Source organism: Hyla sarda, unplaced genomic scaffold (genome assembly GCF_029499605.1).
Source record: "Hyla sarda isolate aHylSar1 unplaced genomic scaffold, aHylSar1.hap1 scaffold_1328, whole genome shotgun sequence".
NCBI classification, from domain to species: Eukaryota; Metazoa; Chordata; class Amphibia; order Anura; family Hylidae; genus Hyla; species Hyla sarda.
The window spans coordinates 55072-78715 of record NW_026607953.1 but is presented as its reverse complement, the minus strand read 5'-3'; the positions used below and the strand labels follow the sequence as shown (position 1 = coordinate 78715).

Sequence of the window (23644 nt, the reverse complement as noted above, 5' to 3'; positions counted from 1 at the left end):
AACACTGGAATGGGGTGGTGCACTGTTCACTACCCGAATATACTGCCACATCGGGTCAATGCATAGGGCGACAGAAGCAAGCTTCCAAATCAGCTCCCTTTCTCAAAAATCCATTTAATTTATGGTCCCCAGATAGGGAACGTATGTATCAGTATGTGCTCACAAGTCACCCAAGTGCAAGTATTCACACAAAAAAAAAACGTGCCTCAGGATGCGATCTGTCGCAAGATCCTTTCTTTTTTTACACTTGATCTAAGCCAAAAGGCCTAGAGGGGATAACCGGGAAAGGGGTGGACCCAACCATGTCCCCTTCATGAGCACTCACATTACTCATAGGAATGGAAGGAAGGCTGGCAGCCAACCAGCCTCCCATACACTCTCTGGGTGGGTGGCAGTCAGCCACCCATACATACATACAGCACAGGCTAAACCCACATCATCACTTAAAAAATGGACAGGCGACCATTGCACTCTGATGGAGCATTTAGCAATGCAATCCATAGCCTGGCTTTTGCCTGAACCCCCATCACTCCTCCTCTTGCATATAAGACAATATTTCAGATCTGCATATGAAAACAACACGCCTACCTTTGTTGCACATAGCTGCCTGCCTGTCTCTAGTTACCCCACTGGCTGTAGCTGCGTCCCTTCCGACATGGAATAACACCAACTGTAACGATAAACTGAAAATTAACAGTATAAACCTGCATCATTTTGGACTCTGGTATTTGCTGAATCCGGGTGACCTGACAATCGATGGTGGTGCCGCTGGTGATTCTGGCCTTCTTGGAATCTGTTGGGCCTATGTGTTAGCTCACACATCACTTGGGTATCCATGGTAACTACCACAACATGGTCATCTGCAGTTTACATCTAGCCCGTGGCATTGAATGGCATTTTAAAAGTGCTAAGGGTCCTGGTGCAATAATCCTCCCATGAGGATCAGCCTCAACAGCTTTGTAGATTGCACTCATGTCAGCAACTCCATATACATTTTTTTTTCTTCATGCTTCTTTCTTCATCCTTTTTTCTTTCTGTCATTCAGACTTTCATTCATTCGATCTCTCTCACTCACTTGCTTTAACTCATTTGTTCTCACTCACTCACTCACTCAATCACTCACTCACTCATTCACTCTCACTCACTCTCACTCTCTCACTCACTCGCTCACTAAGTCAGTCTCTCTCTCTCTCTCTCTCTTTTTCTTTTTATATATATTTTTTTCCGTCTTCTTCTTCTTCTTCTTCTTCTTCTTCTTCAGACCCTGTCATAGCACTAATGCCTTTCCAATACCACCAGCAGATGGAGACACTCCATTGCAACATTGGTTGTGAGCAGCAGTTTCTAAAAACAAATGCCTCATGGCGGATTTCCCATCCATCAATGGATGGTAAATTTTGTTTTTATCATTCACTGACCACAGATACCAATGCATGGTCAAGCAACAGCAATGACACACCCTTGTGTATAGGCATGAGACCCTCACGTCATTTAACAGGATTCAGCACCACCCACAAGACAGCTACCTGTCATGTCATGTCAAACCTGCACAGGTGTGCTAGATTATTATTATTTAGTTTTATTTTATTTTTTTACACCAATCAGTGTGCAAACATGGTCATTAAAACGCTAAATGAATAGACGTTCATAAACCAGTCAGTGCAACTCATCATTTTGGTCTCCACTTCTCAAACTCAAATTCTCACCCACGGAGGATTAAATGAGAATCTTTCTTGTTTAACACTGGAATGGGGTGGTGCACTGTTCACTACCCGAATATACTGCCACATCGGGTCAATGCATAGGGCGACAGAAGCAAGCTTCCAAATCAGCTCCCTTTCTCAAAAATCCATTTAATTTATGGTCCCCAGATAGGGAACGTATGTATCAGTATGTGCTCACAAGTCACCCAAGTGCAAGTATTCACACAAAAAAAAAACGTGCCTCAGGATGCGATCTGTCGCAAGATCCTTTCTTTTTTTACACTTGATCTAAGCCAAAAGGCCTAGAGGGGATAACCGGGAAAGGGGTGGACCCAACCATGTCCCCTTCATGAGCACTCACATTACTCATAGGAATGGAAGGAAGGCTGGCAGCCAACCAGCCTCCCATACACTCTCTGGGTGGGTGGCAGTCAGCCACCCATACATACATACAGCACAGGCTAAACCCACATCATCACTTAAAAAAAGGACAGGCGACCATTGCACTCTGATGGAGCATTTAGCAATGCAATCCATAGCCTGGCTTTTGCCTGAACCCCCATCACTCCTCCTCTTGCATATAAGACAATATTTCAGATCTGCATATGAAAACAACACGCCTACCTTTGTTGCACATAGCTGCCTGCCTGTCTCTAGTTACCCCACTGGCTGTAGCTGCGTCCCTTCCGACATGGAATAACACCAACTGTAACGATAAACTGAAAATTAACAGTATAAACCTGCATCATTTTGGACTCTGGTATTTGCTGAATCCGGGTGACCTGACAATCGATGGTGGTGCCGCTGGTGATTCTGGCCTTCTTGGAATCTGTTGGGCCTATGTGTTAGCTCACACATCACTTGGGTATCCATGGTAACTACCACAACATGGTCATCTGCAGTTTACATCTAGCCCGTGGCATTGAATGGCATTTTAAAAGTGCTAAGGGTCCTGGTGCAATAATCCTCCCATGAGGATCAGCCTCAACGGCTTTGTAGATTGCACTCATGTCAGCAACTCCATATACATTTTTTTTTCTTCATGCTTCTTTCTTCATCCTTTTTTCTTTCTGTCATTCAGACTTTCATTCATTCGATCTCTCTCACTCACTTGCTTTAACTCATTTGTTCTCACTCACTCACTCACTCACTCAATCACTCACTCACTCATTCACTCTCACTCACTCTCACTCTCTCACTCACTCGCTCACTAAGTCAGTCTCTCTCTCTCTCTCTCTCTCTCTTTTTCTTTTTATATATATTTTTTTCCGTCTTCTTCTTCTTCTTCTTCTTCAGACCCTGTCATAGCACTAATGCCTTTCCAATACCACCAGCAGATGGAGACACTCCATTGCAACATTGGTTGTGAGCAGCAGTTTCTAAAAACAAATGCCTCATGGCGGATTTCCCATCCATCAATGGATGGTAAATTTTGTTTTTATCATTCACTGACCACAGATACCAATGCATGGTCAAGCAACAGCAATGACACACCCTTGTGTATAGGCATGAGACCCTCACGTCATTTAACAGGATTCAGCACCACCCACAAGACAGCTACCTGTCATGTCATGTCAAACCTGCACAGGTGTGCTAGATTATTATTATTTAGTTTTATTTTATTTTTTTACACCAATCAGTGTGCAAACATGGTCATTAAAACGCTAAATGAATAGACGTTCATAAACCAGTCAGTGCAACTCATCATTTTGGTCTCCAATTCTCAAACTCAAATTCTCACCCACGGAGGATTAAATGAGAATCTTTCTTGTTTAACACTGGAATGGGGTGGTGCACTGTTCACTACCCGAATATACTGCCACATCGGGTCAATGCATAGGGCGACAGAAGCAAGCTTCCAAATCAGCTCCCTTTCTCAAAAATCCATTTAATTTATGGTCCCCAGATAGGGAACGTATGTATCAGTATGTGCTCACAAGTCACCCAAGTGCAAGTATTCACACAAAAAAAAAACGTGCCTCAGGATGCGATCTGTCGCAAGATCCTTTCTTTTTTTACACTTGATCTAAGCCAAAAGGCCTAGAGGGGATAACCGGGAAAGGGGTGGACCCAACCATGTCCCCTTCATGAGCACTCACATTACTCATAGGAATGGAAGGAAGGCTGGCAGCCAACCAGCCTCCCATACACTCTCTGGGTGGGTGGCAGTCAGCCACCCATACATACATACAGCACAGGCTAAACCCACATCATCACTTAAAAAAAGGACAGGCGACCATTGCACTCTGATGGAGCATTTAGCAATGCAATCCATAGCCTGGCTTTTGCCTGAACCCCCATCACTCCTCCTCTTGCATATAAGACAATATTTCAGATCTGCATATGAAAACAACACGCCTACCTTTGTTGCACATAGCTGCCTGCCTGTCTCTAGTTACCCCACTGGCTGTAGCTGCGTCCCTTCCGACATGGAATAACACCAACTGTAACGATAAACTGAAAATTAACAGTATAAACCTGCATCATTTTGGACTCTGGTATTTGCTGAATCCGGGTGACCTGACAATCGATGGTGGTGCCGCTGGTGATTCTGGCCTTCTTGGAATCTGTTGGGCCTATGTGTTAGCTCACACATCACTTGGGTATCCATGGTAACTACCACAACATGGTCATCTGCAGTTTACATCTAGCCCGTGGCATTGAATGGCATTTTAAAAGTGCTAAGGGTCCTGGTGCAATAATCCTCCCATGAGGATCAGCCTCAACGGCTTTGTAGATTGCACTCATGTCAGCAACTCCATATACATTTTTTTTTCTTCATGCTTCTTTCTTCATCCTTTTTTCTTTCTGTCATTCAGACTTTCATTCATTCGATCTCTCTCACTCACTTGCTTTAACTCATTTGTTCTCACTCACTCACTCACTCACTCAATCACTCACTCACTCATTCACTCTCACTCACTCTCACTCTCTCACTCACTCGCTCACTAAGTCAGTCTCTCTCTCTCTCTCTCTCTCTTTTTCTTTTTATATATATTTTTTTCCGTCTTCTTCTTCTTCTTCTTCTTCAGACCCTGTCATAGCACTAATGCCTTTCCAATACCACCAGCAGATGGAGACACTCCATTGCAACATTGGTTGTGAGCAGCAGTTTCTAAAAACAAATGCCTCATGGCGGATTTCCCATCCATCAATGGATGGTAAATTTTGTTTTTATCATTCACTGACCACAGATACCAATGCATGGTCAAGCAACAGCAATGACACACCCTTGTGTATAGGCATGAGACCCTCACGTCATTTAACAGGATTCAGCACCACCCACAAGACAGCTACCTGTCATGTCATGTCAAACCTGCACAGGTGTGCTAGATTATTATTATTTAGTTTTATTTTATTTTTTTACACCAATCAGTGTGCAAACATGGTCATTAAAACGCTAAATGAATAGACGTTCATAAACCAGTCAGTGCAACTCATCATTTTGGTCTCCAATTCTCAAACTCAAATTCTCACCCACGGAGGATTAAATGAGAATCTTTCTTGTTTAACACTGGAATGGGGTGGTGCACTGTTCACTACCCGAATATACTGCCACATCGGGTCAATGCATAGGGCGACAGAAGCAAGCTTCCAAATCAGCTCCCTTTCTCAAAAATCCATTTAATTTATGGTCCCCAGATAGGGAACGTATGTATCAGTATGTGCTCACAAGTCACCCAAGTGCAAGTATTCACACAAAAAAAAACGTGCCTCAGGATGCGATCTGTCGCAAGATCCTTTCTTTTTTTACACTTGATCTAAGCCAAAAGGCCTAGAGGGGATAACCGGGAAAGGGGTGGACCCAACCATGTCCCCTTCATGAGCACTCACATTACTCATAGGAATGGAAGGAAGGCTGGCAGCCAACCAGCCTCCCATACACTCTCTGGGTGGGTGGCAGTCAGCCACCCATACATACATACAGCACAGGCTAAACCCACATCATCACTTAAAAAAAGGACAGGCGACCATTGCACTCTGATGGAGCATTTAGCAATGCAATCCATAGACTGGCTTTTGCCTGAACCCCCATCACTCCTCCTCTTGCATATAAGACAATATTTCAGATCTGCATATGAAAACAACACGCCTACCTTTGTTGCACATAGCTGCCTGCCTGTCTCTAGTTACCCCACTGGCTGTAGCTGCGTCCCTTCCGACATGGAATAACACCAACTGTAACGATAAACTGAAAATTAACAGTATAAACCTGCATCATTTTGGACTCTGGTATTTGCTGAATCCGGGTGACCTGACAATCGATGGTGGTGCCGCTGGTGATTCTGGCCTTCTTGGAATCTGTTGGGCCTATGTGTTAGCTCACACATCACTTGGGTATCCATGGTAACTACCACAACATGGTCATCTGCAGTTTACATCTAGCCCGTGGCATTGAATGGCATTTTAAAAGTGCTAAGGGTCCTGGTGCAATAATCCTCCCATGAGGATCAGCCTCAACGGCTTTGTAGATTGCACTCATGTCAGCAACTCCATATACATTTTTTTTTCTTCATGCTTCTTTCTTCATCCTTTTTTCTTTCTGTCATTCAGACTTTCATTCATTTGATCTCTCTCACTCACTTGCTTTAACTCATTTGTTCTCACTCACTCACTCACTCACTCAATCACTCACTCACTCATTCACTCTCACTCACTCGCTCACTAAGTCAGTCTCTCTCTCTCTCTCTCTCTTTTTCTTTTTATATATATTTTTTTCCGTCTTCTTCTTCTTCTTCTTCTTCAGACCCTGTCATAGCACTAATGCCTTTCCAATACCACCAGCAGATGGAGACACTCCATTGCAACATTGGTTGTGAGCAGCAGTTTCTAAAAACAAATGCCTCATGGCGGATTTCCCATCCATCAATGGATGGTAAATTTTGTTTTTATCATTCACTGACCACAGATACCAATGCATGGTCAAGCAACAGCAATGACACACCCTTGTGTATAGGCATGAGACCCTCACGTCATTTAACAGGATTCAGCACCACCCACAAGACAGCTACCTGTCATGTCATGTCAAACCTGCACAGGTGTGCTAGATTATTATTATTTAGTTTTATTTTATTTTTTTACACCAATCAGTGTGCAAACATGGTCATTAAAACGCTAAATGAATAGACGTTCATAAACCAGTCAGTGCAACTCATCATTTTGGTCTCCAATTCTCAAACTCAAATTCTCACCCACGGAGGATTAAATGAGAATCTTTCTTGTTTAACACTGGAATGGGGTGGTGCACTGTTCACTACCCGAATATACTGCCACATCGGGTCAATGCATAGGGCGAAAGAAGCAAGCTTCCAAATCAGCTCCCTTTCTCAAAAATCCATTTAATTTATGGTCCCCAGATAGGGAACGTATGTATCAGTATGTGCTCACAAGTCACCCAAGTGCAAGTATTCACACAAAAAAAAACGTGCCTCAGGATGCGATCTGTCGCAAGATCCTTTCTTTTTTTACACTTGATCTAAGCCAAAAGGCCTAGAGGGGATAACCGGGCAAGGGGTGGACCCAACCATGTCCCCTTCATGAGCACTCACATTACTCATAGGAATGGAAGGAAGGCTGGCAGCCAACCAGCCTCCCATACACTCTCTGGGTGGGTGGCAGTCAGCCACCCATACACACATACAGCACAGGCTAAACCCACATCATCACTTAAAAAAAGGACAGGCGACCATTGCACTCTGATGGAGCATTTAGCAATGCAATCCATAGCCTGGCTTTTGCCTGAACCCCCATCACTCCTCCTCTTGCATATAAGACAATATTTCAGATCTGCATATGAAAACAACACGCCTACCTTTGTTGCACATAGCTGCCTGCCTGTCTCTAGTTACCCCACTGGCTGTAGCTGCGTCCCTTCCGACATGGAATAACACCAACTGTAACGATAAACTGAAAATTAACAGTATAAACCTGCATCATTTTGGACTCTGGTATTTGCTGAATCCGGGTGACCTGACAATCGATGGTGGTGCCGCTGGTGATTCTGGCCTTCTTGGAATCTGTTGGGCCTATGTGTTAGCTCACACATCACTTGGGTATCCATGGTAACTACCACAACATGGTCATCTGCAGTTTACATCTAGCCTGTGGCATTGAATGGCATTTTAAAAGTGCTAAGGGTCCTGGTGCAATAATCCTCCCATGAGGATCAGCCTCAACGGCTTTGTAGATTGCACTCATGTCAGCAACTCCATATACATTTTTTTTTCTTCATGCTTCTTTCTTCATCCTTTTTTCTTTCTGTCATTCAGACTTTCATTCATTCGATCTCTCTCACTCACTTGCTTTAACTCATTTGTTCTCACTCACTCACTCACTCACTCAATCACTCACTCACTCACTCATTCACTCTCACTCACTCTCACTCTCTCACTCACTCGCTCACTAAGTCAGTCTCTCTCTCTCTCTCTCTCTTTTTCTTTTTATATATATTTTTTTCCGTCTTCTTCTTCTTCTTCTTCTTCTTCTTCAGACCCTGTCATAGCACTAATGCCTTTCCAATACCACCAGCAGATGGAGACACTCCATTGCAACATTGGTTGTGAGCAGCAGTTTCTAAAAACAAATGCCTCATGGCGGATTTCCCATCCATCATTTCCCATCCATCAATGGATGGTAAATTTTGTTTTTATCATTCACTGACCACAGATACCAATGCATGGTCAAGCAACAGCAATGACACACCCTTGTGTATAGGCATGAGACCCTCACGTCATTTAACAGGATTCAGCACCACCCACAAGACAGCTACCTGTCATGTCATGTCAAACCTGCACAGGTGTGCTAGATTATTATTATTTAGTTTTATTTATTTTTTTTACACCAATCAGTGTGCAAACATGGTCATTAAAACGCTAAATGAATAGACGTTCATAAACCAGTCAGTGCAACTCATCATTTTGGTCTCCAATTCTCAAACTCAAATTCTCACCCACGGAGGATTAAATGAGAATCTTTCTTGTTTAACACTGGAATGGGGTGGTGCACTGTTCACTACCCGAATATACTGCCACATCGGGTCAATGCATAGGGCGACAGAAGCAAGCTTCCAAATCAGCTCCCTTTCTCAAAAATCCATTTAATTTATGGTCCCCAGATAGGGAACGTATGTATCAGTATGTGCTCACAAGTCACCCAAGTGCAAGTATTCACACAAAAAAAAACGTGCCTCAGGATGCGATCTGTCGCAAGATTCTTTCTTTTTTTACACTTGATCTAAGCCAAAAGGCCTAGAGGGGATAACCGGGAAAGGGGTGGACCCAACCATGTCCCCTTCATGAGCACTCACATTACTCATAGGAATGGAAGGAAGGCTGGCAGCCAACCAGCCTCCCATACACTCTCTGGGTGGGTGGCAGTCAGCCACCCATACATACATACAGCACAGGCTAAACCCACATCATCACTTAAAAAAAGGACAGGCGACCATTGCACTCTGATGGAGCATTTAGCAATGCAATCCATAGCCTGGCTTTTGCCTGAACCCCCATCACTCCTCCTCTTGCATATAAGACAATATTTCAGATCTGCATATGAAAACAACACGCCTACCTTTGTTGCACATAGCTGCCTGCCTGTCTCTAGTTACCCCACTGGCTGTAGCTGCGTCCCTTCCGACATGGAATAACACCAACTGTAACGATAAACTGAAAATTAACAGTATAAACCTGCATCATTTTGGACTCTGGTATTTGCTGAATCCGGGTGACCTGACAATCGATGGTGGTGCCGCTGGTGATTCTGGCCTTCTTGGAATCTGTTGGGCCTATGTGTTAGCTCACACATCACTTGGGTATCCATGGTAACTACCACAACATGGTCATCTGCAGTTTACATCTAGCCCGTGGCATTGAATGGCATTTTAAAAGTGCTAAGGGTCCTGGTGCAATAATCCTCCCATGAGGATCAGCCTCAACGGCTTTGTAGATTGCACTCATGTCAGCAACTCCATATACATTTTTTTTTCTTCATGCTTCTTTCTTCATCCTTTTTTCTTTCTGTCATTCAGACTTTTATTCATTCGATCTCTCTCACTCACTTGCTTTAACTCATTTGTTCTCACTCACTCACTCACTCACTCAATCACTCACTCACTCATTCACTCTCACTCACTCTCACTCTCTCACTCACTCGCTCACTAAGTCAGTCTCTCTTTCTCTCTCTCTCTCTTTTTCTTTTTATATATATTTTTTTCCGTCTTCTTCTTCTTCTTCTTCTTCTTCTTCTTCTTCAGACCCTGTCATAGCACTAATGCCTTTCCAATACCACCAGCAGATGGAGACACTCCATTGCAACATTGGTTGTGAGCAGCAGTTTCTAAAAACAAATGCCTCATGGCGGATTTCCCATCCATCAATGGATGGTAAATTTTGTTTTTATCATTCACTGACCACAGATACCAATGCATGGTCAAGCAACAGCAATGACACACCCTTGTGTATAGGCATGAGACCCTCACGTCATTTAACAGGATTCAGCACCACCCACAAGACAGCTACCTGTCATGTCATGTCAAACCTGCACAGGTGTGCTAGATTATTATTATTTAGTTTTATTTTATTTTTTTACACCAATCAGTGTGCAAACATGGTCATTAAAACGCTAAATGAATAGACGTTCATAAACCAGTCAGTGCAACTCATCATTTTGGTCTCCAATTCTCAAACTCAAATTCTCACCCACGGAGGATTAAATGAGAATCTTTCTTGTTTAACACTGGAATGGGGTGGTGCACTGTTCACTACCCGAATATACTGCCACATCGGGTCAATGCATAGGGCGACAGAAGCAAGCTTCCAAATCAGCTCCCTTTCTCAAAAATCCATTTAATTTATGGTCCCCAGATAGGGAACGTATGTATCAGTATGTGCTCACAAGTCACCCAAGTGCAAGTATTCACACAAAAAAAAACGTGCCTCAGGATGCGATCTGTCGCAAGATCCTTTCTTTTTTTACACTTGATCTAAGCCAAAAGGCCTAGAGGGGATAACCGGGAAAGGGGTGGACCCAACCATGTCCCCTTCATGAGCACTCACATTACTCATAGGAATGGAAGGAAGGCTGGCAGCCAACCAGCCTCCCATACACTCTCTGGGTGGGTGGCAGTCAGCCACCCATACATACATACAGCACAGGCTAAACCCACATCATCACTTAAAAAAAGGACAGGCGACCATTGCACTCTGATGGAGCATTTAGCAATGCAATCCATAGCCTGGCTTTTGCCTGAACCCCCATCACTCCTCCTCTTGCATATAAGACAATATTTTAGATCTGCATATGAAAACAACACGCCTACCTTTGTTGCACATAGCTGCCTGCCTGTCTCTAGTTACCCCACTGGCTGTAGCTGCGTCCCTTCCGACATGGAATAACACCAACTGTAACGATAAACTGAAAATTAACAGTATAAACCTGCATCATTTTGGACTCTGGTATTTGCTGAATCCGGGTGACCTGACAATCGATGGTGGTGCCGCTGGTGATTCTGGCCTTCTTGGAATCTGTTGGGCCTATGTGTTAGCTCACACATCACTTGGGTATCCATGGTAACTACCACAACATGGTCATCTGCAGTTTACATCTAGCCCGTGGCATTGAATGGCATTTTAAAAGTGCTAAGGGTCCTGGTGCAATAATCCTCCCATGAGGATCAGCCTCAACGGCTTTGTAGATTGCACTCATGTCAGCAACTCCATATACATTTTTTTTTCTTCATGCTTCTTTCTTCATCCTTTTTTCTTTCTGTCATTCAGACTTTCATTCATTCGATCTCTCTCACTCACTTGCTTTAACTCATTTGTTCTCACTCACTCACTCACTCAATCACTCACTCACTCATTCACTCTCACTCACTCTCACTCTCTCACTCACTCGCTCACTAAGTCAGTCTCTCTCTCTCTCTCTCTCTTTTTCTTTTTATATATATTTTTTTCCGTCTTCTTCTTCTTCTTCTTCTTCAGACCCTGTCATAGCACTAATGCCTTTCCAATACCACCAGCAGATGGAGACACTCCATTGCAACATTGGTTGTGAGCAGCAGTTTCTAAAAACAAATGCCTCATGGCGGATTTCCCATCCATCAATGGATGGTAAATTTTGTTTTTATCATTCACTGACCACAGATACCAATGCATGGTCAAGCAACAGCAATGACACACCCTTGTGTATAGGCATGAGACCCTCACGTCATTTAACAGGATTCAGCACCACCCACAAGACAGCTACCTGTCATGTCATGTCAAACCTGCACAGGTGTGCTAGATTATTATTATTTAGTTTTATTTTATTTTTTTACACCAATCAGTGTGCAAACATGGTCATTAAAACGCTAAATGAATAGACGTTCATAAACCAGTCAGTGCAACTCATCATTTTGGTCTCCAATTCTCAAACTCAAATTCTCACCCACGGAGGATTAAATGAGAATCTTTCTTGTTTAACACTGGAATGGGGTGGTGCACTGTTCACTACCCGAATATACTGCCACATCGGGTCAATGCATAGGGCGACAGAAGCAAGCTTCCAAATCAGCTCCCTTTCTCAAAAATCCATTTAATTTATGGTCCCCAGATAGGGAACGTATGTATCAGTATGTGCTCACAAGTCACCCAAGTGCAAGTATTCACACAAAAAGAAACGTGCCTCAGGATGCGATCTGTCGCAAGATCCTTTCTTTTTTTACACTTGATCTAAGCCAAAAGGCCTAGAGGGGATAACCGGGAAAGGGGTGGACCCAACCATGTCCCCTTCATGAGCACTCACATTACTCATAGGAATGGAAGGAAGGCTGGCAGCCAACCAGCCTCCCATACACTTTCTGGGTGGGTGGCAGTCAGCCACCCATACATACATACAGCACAGGCTAAACCCACATCATCACTTAAAAAAAGGACAGGCGACCATTGCACTCTGATGGAGCATTTAGCAATGCAATCCATAGCCTGGCTTTTGCCTGAACCCCCATCACTCCTCCTCTTGCATATAAGACAATATTTCAGATCTGCATATGAAAACAACACGCCTACCTTTGTTGCACATAGCTGCCTGCCTGTCTCTAGTTACCCCACTGGCTGTAGCTGCGTCCCTTCCGACATGGAATAACACCAACTGTAACGATAAACTGAAAATTAACAGTATAAACCTGCATCATTTTGGACTCTGGTATTTGCTGAATCCGGGTGACCTGACAATCGATGGTGGTGCCGCTGGTGATTCTGGCCTTCTTGGAATCTGTTGGGCCTATGTGTTAGCTCACACATCACTTGGGTATCCATGGTAACTACCACAACATGGTCATCTGCAGTTTACATCTAGCCCGTGGCATTGAATGGCATTTTAAAAGTGCTAAGGGTCCTGGTGCAATAATCCTCCCATGAGGATCAGCCTCAACGGCTTTGTAGATTGCACTCATGTCAGCAACTCCATATACATTTTTTTTTCTTCATGCTTCTTTCTTCATCCTTTTTTCTTTCTGTCATTCAGACTTTCATTCATTCGATCTCTCTCACTCACTTGCTTTAACTCATTTGTTCTCACTCACTCACTCACTCACTCAATCACTCACTCACTCATTCACTCTCACTCACTCTCACTCTCTCACTCACTCGCTCACTAAGTCAGTCTCTCTCTCTCTCTCTCTCTTTTTCTTTTTATATATATTTTTTTCCGTCTTCTTCTTCTTCTTCTTCTTCAGACCCTGTCATAGCACTAATGCCTTTCCAATACCACCAGCAGATGGAGACACTCCATTGCAACATTGGTTGTGAGCAGCAGTTTCTAAAAACAAATGCCTCATGGCGGATTTCCCATCCATCAATGGATGGTAAATTTTGTTTTTATCATTCACTGACCACAGATACCAATGCATGGTCAAGCAACAGCAATGACACACCCTTGTGTATAGGCATGAGACCCTCACGTCATTTAACAGGATTCAGCACCACCCACAAGACAGCTACCTGTCATGTCATGTCAAACCTGCACAGGTGTGCTAGATTATTATTATTTAGTTTTATTTTATTTTTTTACACCAATCAGTGTGCAAACATGGTCATTAAAACGCTAAATGAATAGACGTTCATAAACCAGTCAGTGCAACTCATCATTTTGGTCTCCAATTCTCAAACTCAAATTCTCACCCACGGAGGATTAAATGAGAATCTTTCTTGTTTAACACTGGAATGGGGTGGTGCACTGTTCACTACCCGAATATACTGCCACATCGGGTCAATGCATAGGGCGACAGAAGCAAGCTTCCAAATCAGCTCCCTTTCTCAAAAATCCATTTAATTTATGGTCCCCAGATAGGGAACGTATGTATCAGTATGTGCTCACAAGTCACCCAAGTGCAAGTATTCACACAAAAAAAAAACGTGCCTCAGGATGCGATCTGTCGCAAGATCCTTTCTTTTTTTACACTTGATCTAAGCCAAAAGGCCTAGAGGGGATAACCGGGAAAGGGGTGGACCCAACCATGTCCCCTTCATGAGCACTCACATTACTCATAGGAATGGAAGGAAGGCTGGCAGCCAACCAGCCTCCCATACACTCTCTGGGTGGGTGGCAGTCAGCCACCCATACATACATACAGCACAGGCTAAACCCACATCATCACTTAAAAAAAGGACAGGCGACCATTGCACTCTGATGGAGCATTTAGCAATGCAATCCATAGCCTGGCTTTTGCCTGAACCCCCATCACTCCTCCTCTTGCATATAAGACAATATTTCAGATCTGCATATGAAAACAACACGCCTACCTTTGTTGCACATAGCTGCCTGCCTGTCTCTAGTTACCCCACTGGCTGTAGCTGCGTCCCTTCCGACATGGAATAACACCAACTGTAACGATAAACTGAAAATTAACAGTATAAACCTGCATCATTTTGGACTCTGGTATTTGCTGAATCCGGGTGACCTGACAATCGATGGTGGTGCCGCTGGTGATTCTGGCCTTCTTGGAATCTGTTGGGCCTATGTGTTAGCTCACACATCACTTGGGTATCCATGGTAACTACCACAACATGGTCATCTGCAGTTTACATCTAGCCCGTGGCATTGAATGGCATTTTAAAAGTGCTAAGGGTCCTGGTGCAATAATCCTCCCATGAGGATCAGCCTCAACGGCTTTGTAGATTGCACTCATGTCAGCAACTCCATATACATTTTTTTTTCTTCATGCTTCTTTCTTCATCCTTTTTTCTTTCTGTCATTCAGACTTTCATTCATTCGATCTCTCTCACTCACTTGCTTTAACTCATTTGTTCTCACTCACTCACTCACTCAATCACTCGCTCACTAAGTCAGTCTCTCTCTCTCTCTCTCTCTTTTTCTTTTTATATATATTTTTTTCCGTCTTCTTCTTCTTCTTCTTCTTCTTCTTCTTCAGACCCTGTCATAGCACTAATGCCTTTCCAATACCACCAGCAGTTGGAGACACTCCATTGCAACATTGGTTGTGAGCAGCAGTTTCTAAAAACAAATGCCTCATGGCGGATTTCCCATCCATCAATGGATGGTAAATTTTGTTTTTATCATTCACTGACCACAGATACCAATGCATGGTCAAGCAACAGCAATGACACACCCTTGTGTATAGGCATGAGACCCTCACGTCATTTAACTGGATTCAGCACCACCCACAAGACAGCTACCTGTCATGTCATGTCAAACCTGCACAGGTGTGCTAGATTATTATTATTTAGTTTTATTTTATTTTTTTACACCAATCAGTGTGCAAACATGGTCATTAAAACGCTAAATGAATAGACGTTCATAAACCAGTCAGTGCAACTCATCATTTTGGTCTCCAATTCTCAAACTCAAATTCTCACCCACGGAGGATTAAATGAGAATCTTTCTTGTTTAACACTGGAATGGGGTGGTGCACTGTTCACTACCCGAATATACTGCCACATCGGGTCAATGCATAGGGCGACAGAAGCAAGCTTCCAAATCAGCTCCCTTTCTCAAAAATCCATTTAATTTATGGTCCCCAGATAGGGAACGTATGTATCAGTATGTGCTCACAAGTCACCCAAGTGCAAGTATTCACACAAAAAAAAACGTGCCTCAGGATGCGATCTGTCGCAAGATCCTTTCTTTTTTTACACTTGATCTAAGCAAAAAGGCCTAGAGGGGATAACCGGGAAAGGGGTGGACCCAACCATGTTCCCTTCATGAGCACTCACATTACTCATAGGAATGGAAGGAAGGCTGGCAGCCAACCAGCCTCCCATACACTCTCTGGGTGGGTGGCAGTCAGCCACCCATACATACATACAGCACAGGCTAAACCCACATCATCACTTAAAAAAAGGACAGGCGACCATTGCACTCTGATGGAGCATTTAGCAATGCAATCCATAGCCTGGCTTTTGCCTGAACCCCCATCACTCCTCCTCTTGCATATAAGACAATATTTCAGATCTGCATATGAAAACAACACGCCTACCTTTGTTGCACATAGCTGCCTGCCTGTCTCTAGTTACCCCACTGGCTGTAGCTGCGTCCCTTCCGACATGGAATAACACCAACTGTAACGATAAACTGAAAATTAACAGTATAAACCTGCATCATTTTGGACTCTGGTATTTGCTGAATCCGGGTGACCTGACAATCGATGGTGGTGCCGCTGGTGATTCTGGCCTTCTTGGAATCTGTTGGGCCTATGTGTTAGCTCACACATCACTTGGGTATCCATGGTAACTACCACAACATGGTCATCTGCAGTTTACATCTAGCCCGTGGCATTGAATGGCATTTTAAAAGTGCTAAGGGTCCTGGTGCAATAATCCTCCCATGAGGATCAGCCTCAACGGCTTTGTAGATTGCACTCATGTCAGCAACTCCATATACATTTTTTTTTCTTCATGCTTCTTTCTTCATCCTTTTTTCTTTCTGTCATTCAGACTTTCATTCATTCGATCTCTCTCACTCACTTGCTTTAACTCATTTGTTCTCACTCACTCACTCACTCACTCAATCACTCACTCACTCATTCACTCTCACTCACTCTCACTCTCTCACTCACTCGCTCACTAAGTCAGTCTCTCTCTCTCTCTCTCTCTTTTTCTTTTTATATATATTTTTTTCCGTCTTCTTCTTCTTCTTCTTCTTCTTCTTCAGACCCTGTCATAGCACTAATGCCTTTCCAATACCACCAGCAGATGGAGACACTCCATTGCAACATTGGTTGTGAGCAGCAGTTTCTAAAAACAAATTCCTCATGGCGGATTTCCCATCCATCAATGGATGGTAAATTTTGTTTTTATCATTCACTGACCACAGATACCAATGCATGGTCAAGCAACAGCAATGACACACCCTTGTGTATAGGCATGAGACCCTCACGTCATTTAACAGGATTCAGCACCACCCACAAGACAGCTACCTGTCATGTCATGTCAAACCTGCACAGGTGTGCTAGATTATTATTATTTAGTTTTATTTTATTTTTTTACACCAATCAGTGTGCAAACATGGTCATTAAAACGCTAAATGAATAGACGTTCATAAACCAGTCAGTGCAACTCATCATTTTGGTCTCCAATTCTCAAACTCAAATTCTCACCCACGGAGGATTAAATGAGAATCTTTCTTGTTTAACACTGGAATGGGGTGGTGCACTGTTCACTACCCGAATATACTGCCACATCGGGTCAATGCATAGGGCGACAGAAGCAAGCTTCCAAATCAGCTCCCTTTCTCAAAAATCCATTTAATTTATGGTCCCCAGATAGGGAACGTATGTATCAGTATGTGCTCACAAGTCACCCAAGTGCAAGTATTCACACAAAAAAAAACGTGCCTCAGGATGCGATCTGTCGCAAGATCCTTTCTTTTTTTACACTTGATCTAAGCCAAAAGGCCTAGAGGGGATAACCGGGAAAGGGGTGGACCCAACCATGTCCCCTTCATGAGCACTCACATTACTCATAGGAATGGAAGGAAGGCTGGCAGCCAACCAGCCTCCCATACACTCTCTGGGTGGGTGGCAGTCAGCCACCCATACATACATACAGCACAGGCTAAACCCACATCATCACTTAAAAAAAGGACAGGCGACCATTGCACTCTGATGGAGCATTTAGCAATGCAATCCATAGCCTGGCTTTTGCCTGAACCCCCATCACTCCTCCTCTTGCATATAAGACAATATTTCAGATCTGCATATGAAAACAACACGCCTACCTTTGTTGCACATAGCTGCCTGCCTGTCTCTAGTTACCCCACTGGCTGTAGCTGCGTCCCTTCCGACATGGAATAACACCAACTGTAACGATAAACTGAAAATTAACAGTATAAACCTGCATCATTTTGGACTCTGGTATTTGCTGAATCCGGGTGACCTGACAATCGATGGTGGTGCCGCTGGTGATTCTGGCCTTCTTGGAATCTGTTGGGCCTATGTGTTAGCTCACACATCACTTGGGTATCCATGGTAACTACCACAACATGGTCATCTGCAGTTTACATCTAGCCCGTGGCATTGAATGGCATTTTAAAAGTGCTAAGGGTCCTGGTGCAATAATCCTCCCATGAGGATCAGCCTCAACGGCTTTGTAGATTGCACTCATGTCAGCAACTCCATATACATTTTTTTTTCTTCATGCTTCTTTCTTCATCCTTTTTTCTTTCTGTCATTCAGACTTTCATTCATTCGATCTCTCTCACTCACTTGCTTTAACTCATTTGTTCTCACTCACTCACTCACTCACTCAATCACTCACTCACTCATTCACTCTCACTCACTCTCACTCTCTCACTCACTCGCTCACTAAGTCAGTCTCTCTCTCTCTCTCTCTCTTTTTCTTTTTATATATATTTTTTTCCGTCTTCTTCTTCTTCTTCTTCTTCTTCAGACCCTGTCATAGCACTAATGCCTTTCCAATACCACCAGCAGATGGAGACACTCCATTGCAACATTGGTTGTGAGCAGCAGTTTCTAAAAACAAATTCCTCATGGCGGATTTCCCATCCATCAATGGATGGTAAATTTTGTTTTTATCATTCACTGACCACAGATACCAATGCATGGTCAAGCAACAGCAATGACACACCCTTGTGTATAGGCATGAGACCCTCACGTCATTTAACAGGATTCAGCACCACCCACAAGACAGCTACCTGTCATGTCATGTCAAACCTGCACAGGTGTGCTAGATTATTATTATTTAGTTTTATTTTATTTTTTTACACCAATCAGTGTGCAAACATGGTCATTAAAACGCTAAATGAATAGACGTTCATAAACCAGTCAGTGCAACGCATCATTTTGGTCTCCAATTCTCAAACTCAAATTCTCACCCACGGAGGATTAAATGAGAATCTTTCTTGTTTAACACTGGAATGGGGTGGTGCACTGTTCACTACCCGAATATACTGCCACATCGGGTCAATGCATAGGGCGACAGAAGCAAGCTTCCAAATCAGCTCCCTTTCTCAAAAATCCATTTAATTTATGGTCCCCAGATAGGGAACGTATGTATCAGTATGTGCTCACAAGTCACCCAAGTGCAAGTATTCACACAAAAAAAAAAAACGTGCCTCAGGATGCGATCTGTCGCAAGATCCTTTCTTTTTTTACACTTGATCTAAGCCAAAAGGCCTAGAGGGGATAACCGGGAAAGGGGTGGACCCAACCATGTCCCCTTCATGAGCACTCACATTACTCATAGGAATGGAAGGAAGGCTGGCAGCCAACCAGCCTCCCATACACTCTCTGGGTGGGTGGCAGTCAGCCACCCATACATACATACAGCACAGGCTAAACCCACATCATCACTTAAAAAAAGGACAGGCGACCATTGCACTCTGATGGAGCATTTAGCAATGCAATCCATAGCCTGGCTTTTGCCTGAACCCCCATCACTCCTCCTCTTGCATATAAGACAATATTTCAGATCTGCATATGAAAACAACACGCCTACCTTTGTTGCACATAGCTGCCTGCCTGTCTCTAGTTACCCCACTGGCTGTAGCTGCGTCCCTTCCGACATGGAATAACACCAACTGTAACGATAAACTGAAAATTAACAGTATAAACCTGCATCATTTTGGACTCTGGTATTTGCTGAATCCGGGTGACCTGACAATCGATGGTGGTGCCGCTGGTGATTCTGGCCTTCTTGGAATCTGTTGGGCCTATGTGTTAGCTCACACATCACTTGGGTATCCATGGTAACTACCACAACATGGTCATCTGCAGTTTACATCTAGCCCGTGGCATTGAATGGCATTTTAAAAGTGCTAAGGGTCCTGGTGCAATAATCCTCCCATGAGGATCAGCCTCAACGGCTTTGTAGATTGCACTCATGTCAGCAACTCCATATACATTTTTTTTTCTTCATGCTTCTTTCTTCATCCTTTTTTCTTTCTGTCATTCAGACTTTCATTCATTCGATCTCTCTCACTCACTTGCTTTAACTCATTTGTTCTCACTCACTCACTCACTCAATCACTCACTCACTCATTCACTCTCACTCACTCTCACTCTCTCACTCACTCGCTCACTAAGTCAGTCTCTCTCTCTCTCTCTCTCTTTTTCTTTTTATATATATTTTTTTCCGTCTTCTTCTTCTTCTTCTTCTTCTTCTTCAGACCCTGTCATAGCACTAATGCCTTTCCAATACCACCAGCAGATGGAGACACTCCATTGCAACATTGGTTGTGAGCAGCAGTTTCTAAAAACAAATGCCTCATGGCGGATTTCCCATCCATCAATGGATGGTAAATTTTGTTTTTATCATTCACTGACCACAGATACCAATGCATGGTCAAGCAACAGCAATGACACACCCTTGTGTATAGGCATGAGACCCTCACGTCATTTAACAGGATTCAGCACCACCCACAAGACAGCTACCTGTCATGTCATGTCAAACCTGCACAGGTGTGCTAGATTATTATTATTTAGTTTTATTTTATTTTTTTACACCAATCAGTGTGCAAACATGGTCATTAAAACGCTAAATGAATAGACGTTCATAAACCAGTCAGTGCAACTCATCATTTTGGTCTCCAATTCTCAAACTCAAATTCTCACCCACGGAGGATTAAATGAGAATCTTTCTTGTTTAACACTGGAATGGGGTGGTGCACTGTTCACTACCCGAATATACTGCCACATCGGGTCAATGCATAGGGCGACAGAAGCAAGCTTCCAAATCAGCTCCCTTTCTCAAAAATCCATTTAATTTATGGTCCCCAGATAGGGAACGTATGTATCAGTATGTGCTCACAAGTCACCCAAGTGCAAGTATTCACACAAAAAAAAACGTGCCTCAGGATGCGATCTGTCACAAGATCCTTTCTTTTTTTACACTTGATCTAAGCCAAAAGGCCTAGAGGGGATAACCGGGAAAGGGGTGGACCCAACCATGTCCCCTTCATGAGCACTCACATTACTCATAGGAATGGAAGGAAGGCTGGCAGCCAACCAGCCTCCCATACACTCTCTGGGTGGGTGGCAGTCAGCCACCCATACATACATACAGCACAGGCTAAACCCACATCATCACTTAAAAAAAGGACAGGCGACCATTGCACTCTGATGGAGCATTTAGCAATGCAATCCATAGCCTGGCTTTTGCCTGAACCCCCATCACTCCTCCTCTTGCATATAAGACAATATTTCAGATCTGCATATGAAAACAACACGCCTACCTTTGTTGCACATAGCTGCCTGCCTGTCTCTAGTTACCCCACTGGCTGTAGCTGCGTCCCTTCCGACATGGAATAACACCAACTGTAACGATAAACTGAAAATTAACAGTATAAACCTGCATCATTTTGGACTCTGGTATTTGCTGAATCCGGGTGACCTGACAATCGATGGTGGTGCCGCTGGTGATTCTGGCCTTCTTGGAATCTGTTGGGCCTATGTGTTAGCTCACACATCACTTGGGTATCCATGGTAACTACCACAACATGGTCATCTGCAGTTTACATCTAGCCCGTGGCATTGAATGGCATTTTAAAAGTGCTAAGGGTCCTGGTGCAATAATCCTCCCATGAGGATCAGCCTCAACGGCTTTGTAGATTGCACTCATGTCAGCAACTCCATATACATTTTTTTTTCTTCATGCTTCTTTCTTCATCCTTTTTTCTTTCTGTCATTCAGACTTTCATTCATTCGATCTCTCTCACTCACTTGCTTTAACTCATTTGTTCTCACTCACTCACTCACTCACTCAATCACTCACTCACTCATTCACTCTCACTCACTCTCACTCTCTCACTCACTCGCTCACTAAGTCAGTCTCTCTCTCTCTCTCTCTCTTTTTCTTTTTATATATATTTTTTTCCGTCTTCTTCTTCTTCTTCTTCTTCTTCTTCAGACCCTGTCATAGCACTAATGCCTTTCCAATACCACCAGCAGATGGAGACACTCCATTGCAACATTGGTTGTGAGCAGCAGTTTCTAAAAACAAATGCCTCATGGCGGATTTCCCATCCATCAATGGATGGTAAATTTTGTTTTTATCATTCACTGACCACAGATACCAATGCATGGTCAAGCAACAGCAATGACACACCCTTGTGTATAGGCATGAGACCCTCACGTCATTTAACAGGATTCAGCACCACCCACAAGACAGCTACCTGTCATGTCATGTCAAACCTGCACAGGTGTGCTAGATTATTATTATTTAGTTTTATTTTATTTTTTTACACCAATCAGTGTGCAAACATGGTCATTAAAACGCTAAATGAATAGACGTTCATAAACCAGTCAGTGCAACTCATCATTTTGGTCTCCAATTCTCAAACTCAAATTCTCACCCACGGAGGATTAAATGAGAATCTTTCTTGTTTAACACTGGAATGGGGTGGTGCACTGTTCACTACCCGAATATCCTGCCACATCGGGTCAATGCATAGGGCGACAGAAGCAAGCTTCCAAATCAGCTCCCTTTCTCAAAAATCCATTTAATTTATGGTCCCCAGATAGGGAACGTATGTATCAGTATGTGCTCACAAGTCACCCAAGTGCAAGTATTCACACAAAAAAAACGTGCCTCAGGATGCGATCTGTCGCAAGATCCTTTCTTTTTTTACACTTGATCTAAGCCAAAAGGCCTAGAGGGGATAACCGGGAAAGGGGTGGACCCAACCATGTCCCCTTCATGAGCACTCACATTACTCATAGGAATGGAAGGAAGGCTGGCAGCCAACCAGCCTCCCATACACTCTCTGGGTGGGTGGCAGTCAGCCACCCATACATACATACAGCACAGGCTAAACCCACATCATCACTTAAAAAAAGGACAGGCGACCATTGCACTCTGATGGAGCATTTAGCAATGCAATCCATAGCCTGGCTTTTGCCTGAACCCCCATCACTCCTCCTCTTGCATATAAGACAATATTTCAGATCTGCATATGAAAACAACACGCCTACCTTTGTTGCACATAGCTGCCTGCCTGTCTCTAGTTACCCCACTGGCTGTAGCTGCGTCCCTTCCGACATGGAATAACACCAACTGTAACGATAAACTGAAAATTAACAGTATAAACCTGCATCATTTTGGACTCTGGTATTTGCTGAATCCGGGTGACCTGACAATCGATGGTGGTGCCGCTGGTGATTCTGGCCTTCTTGGAATCTGTTGGGCCTATGTGTTAGCTCACACATCACTTGGGTATCCATGGTAACTACCACAACATGGTCATCTGCAGTTTACATCTAGCCCGTGGCATTGAATGGCATTTTAAAAGTGCTAAGGGTCCTGGTGCAATAATCCTCCCATGAGGATCAGCCTCAACGGCTTTGTAGATTGCACTCATGTCAGCAACTCCATATACATTTTTTTTTCTTCATGCTTCTTTCTTCATCCTTTTTTCTTTCTGTCATTCAGACTTTCATTCATTCGATCTCTCTCACTCACTTGCTTTAACTCATTTGTTCTCACTCACTC

At 43.5% G+C, this 23644-nt stretch overlaps 14 pseudogenes; all 14 read right to left on the bottom strand.

Annotated features, from left to right (window-relative positions):
* Window positions 1-12: 12 nt before the first annotated feature.
* On the bottom strand, window positions 13-277 carry LOC130305675 (U2 spliceosomal RNA; annotated as a pseudogene).
* A 1474-nt stretch (window positions 278-1751) lies between these two features.
* Window positions 1752-2016, bottom strand: LOC130305673 (U2 spliceosomal RNA; annotated as a pseudogene).
* Window positions 2017-3489: 1473 nt separating this feature from the next.
* On the bottom strand, window positions 3490-3754 carry LOC130305672 (U2 spliceosomal RNA; annotated as a pseudogene).
* A 1471-nt stretch (window positions 3755-5225) lies between these two features.
* LOC130305659 (U2 spliceosomal RNA) lies at window positions 5226-5489 on the bottom strand (annotated as a pseudogene).
* A 1451-nt stretch (window positions 5490-6940) lies between these two features.
* Window positions 6941-7204, bottom strand: LOC130305619 (U2 spliceosomal RNA; annotated as a pseudogene).
* Window positions 7205-8697: 1493 nt separating this feature from the next.
* Window positions 8698-8961, bottom strand: LOC130305679 (U2 spliceosomal RNA; annotated as a pseudogene).
* Window positions 8962-10444: 1483 nt separating this feature from the next.
* LOC130305658 (U2 spliceosomal RNA) lies at window positions 10445-10708 on the bottom strand (annotated as a pseudogene).
* A 1465-nt stretch (window positions 10709-12173) lies between these two features.
* On the bottom strand, window positions 12174-12437 carry LOC130305668 (U2 spliceosomal RNA; annotated as a pseudogene).
* A 1469-nt stretch (window positions 12438-13906) lies between these two features.
* LOC130305670 (U2 spliceosomal RNA) lies at window positions 13907-14171 on the bottom strand (annotated as a pseudogene).
* A 1430-nt stretch (window positions 14172-15601) lies between these two features.
* LOC130305629 (U2 spliceosomal RNA) lies at window positions 15602-15865 on the bottom strand (annotated as a pseudogene).
* Window positions 15866-17340: 1475 nt separating this feature from the next.
* On the bottom strand, window positions 17341-17604 carry LOC130305657 (U2 spliceosomal RNA; annotated as a pseudogene).
* A 1472-nt stretch (window positions 17605-19076) lies between these two features.
* Window positions 19077-19343, bottom strand: LOC130305620 (U2 spliceosomal RNA; annotated as a pseudogene).
* Window positions 19344-20814: 1471 nt separating this feature from the next.
* LOC130305634 (U2 spliceosomal RNA) lies at window positions 20815-21078 on the bottom strand (annotated as a pseudogene).
* Window positions 21079-22553: 1475 nt separating this feature from the next.
* Window positions 22554-22816, bottom strand: LOC130305627 (U2 spliceosomal RNA; annotated as a pseudogene).
* Window positions 22817-23644: the final 828 nt, after the last annotated feature.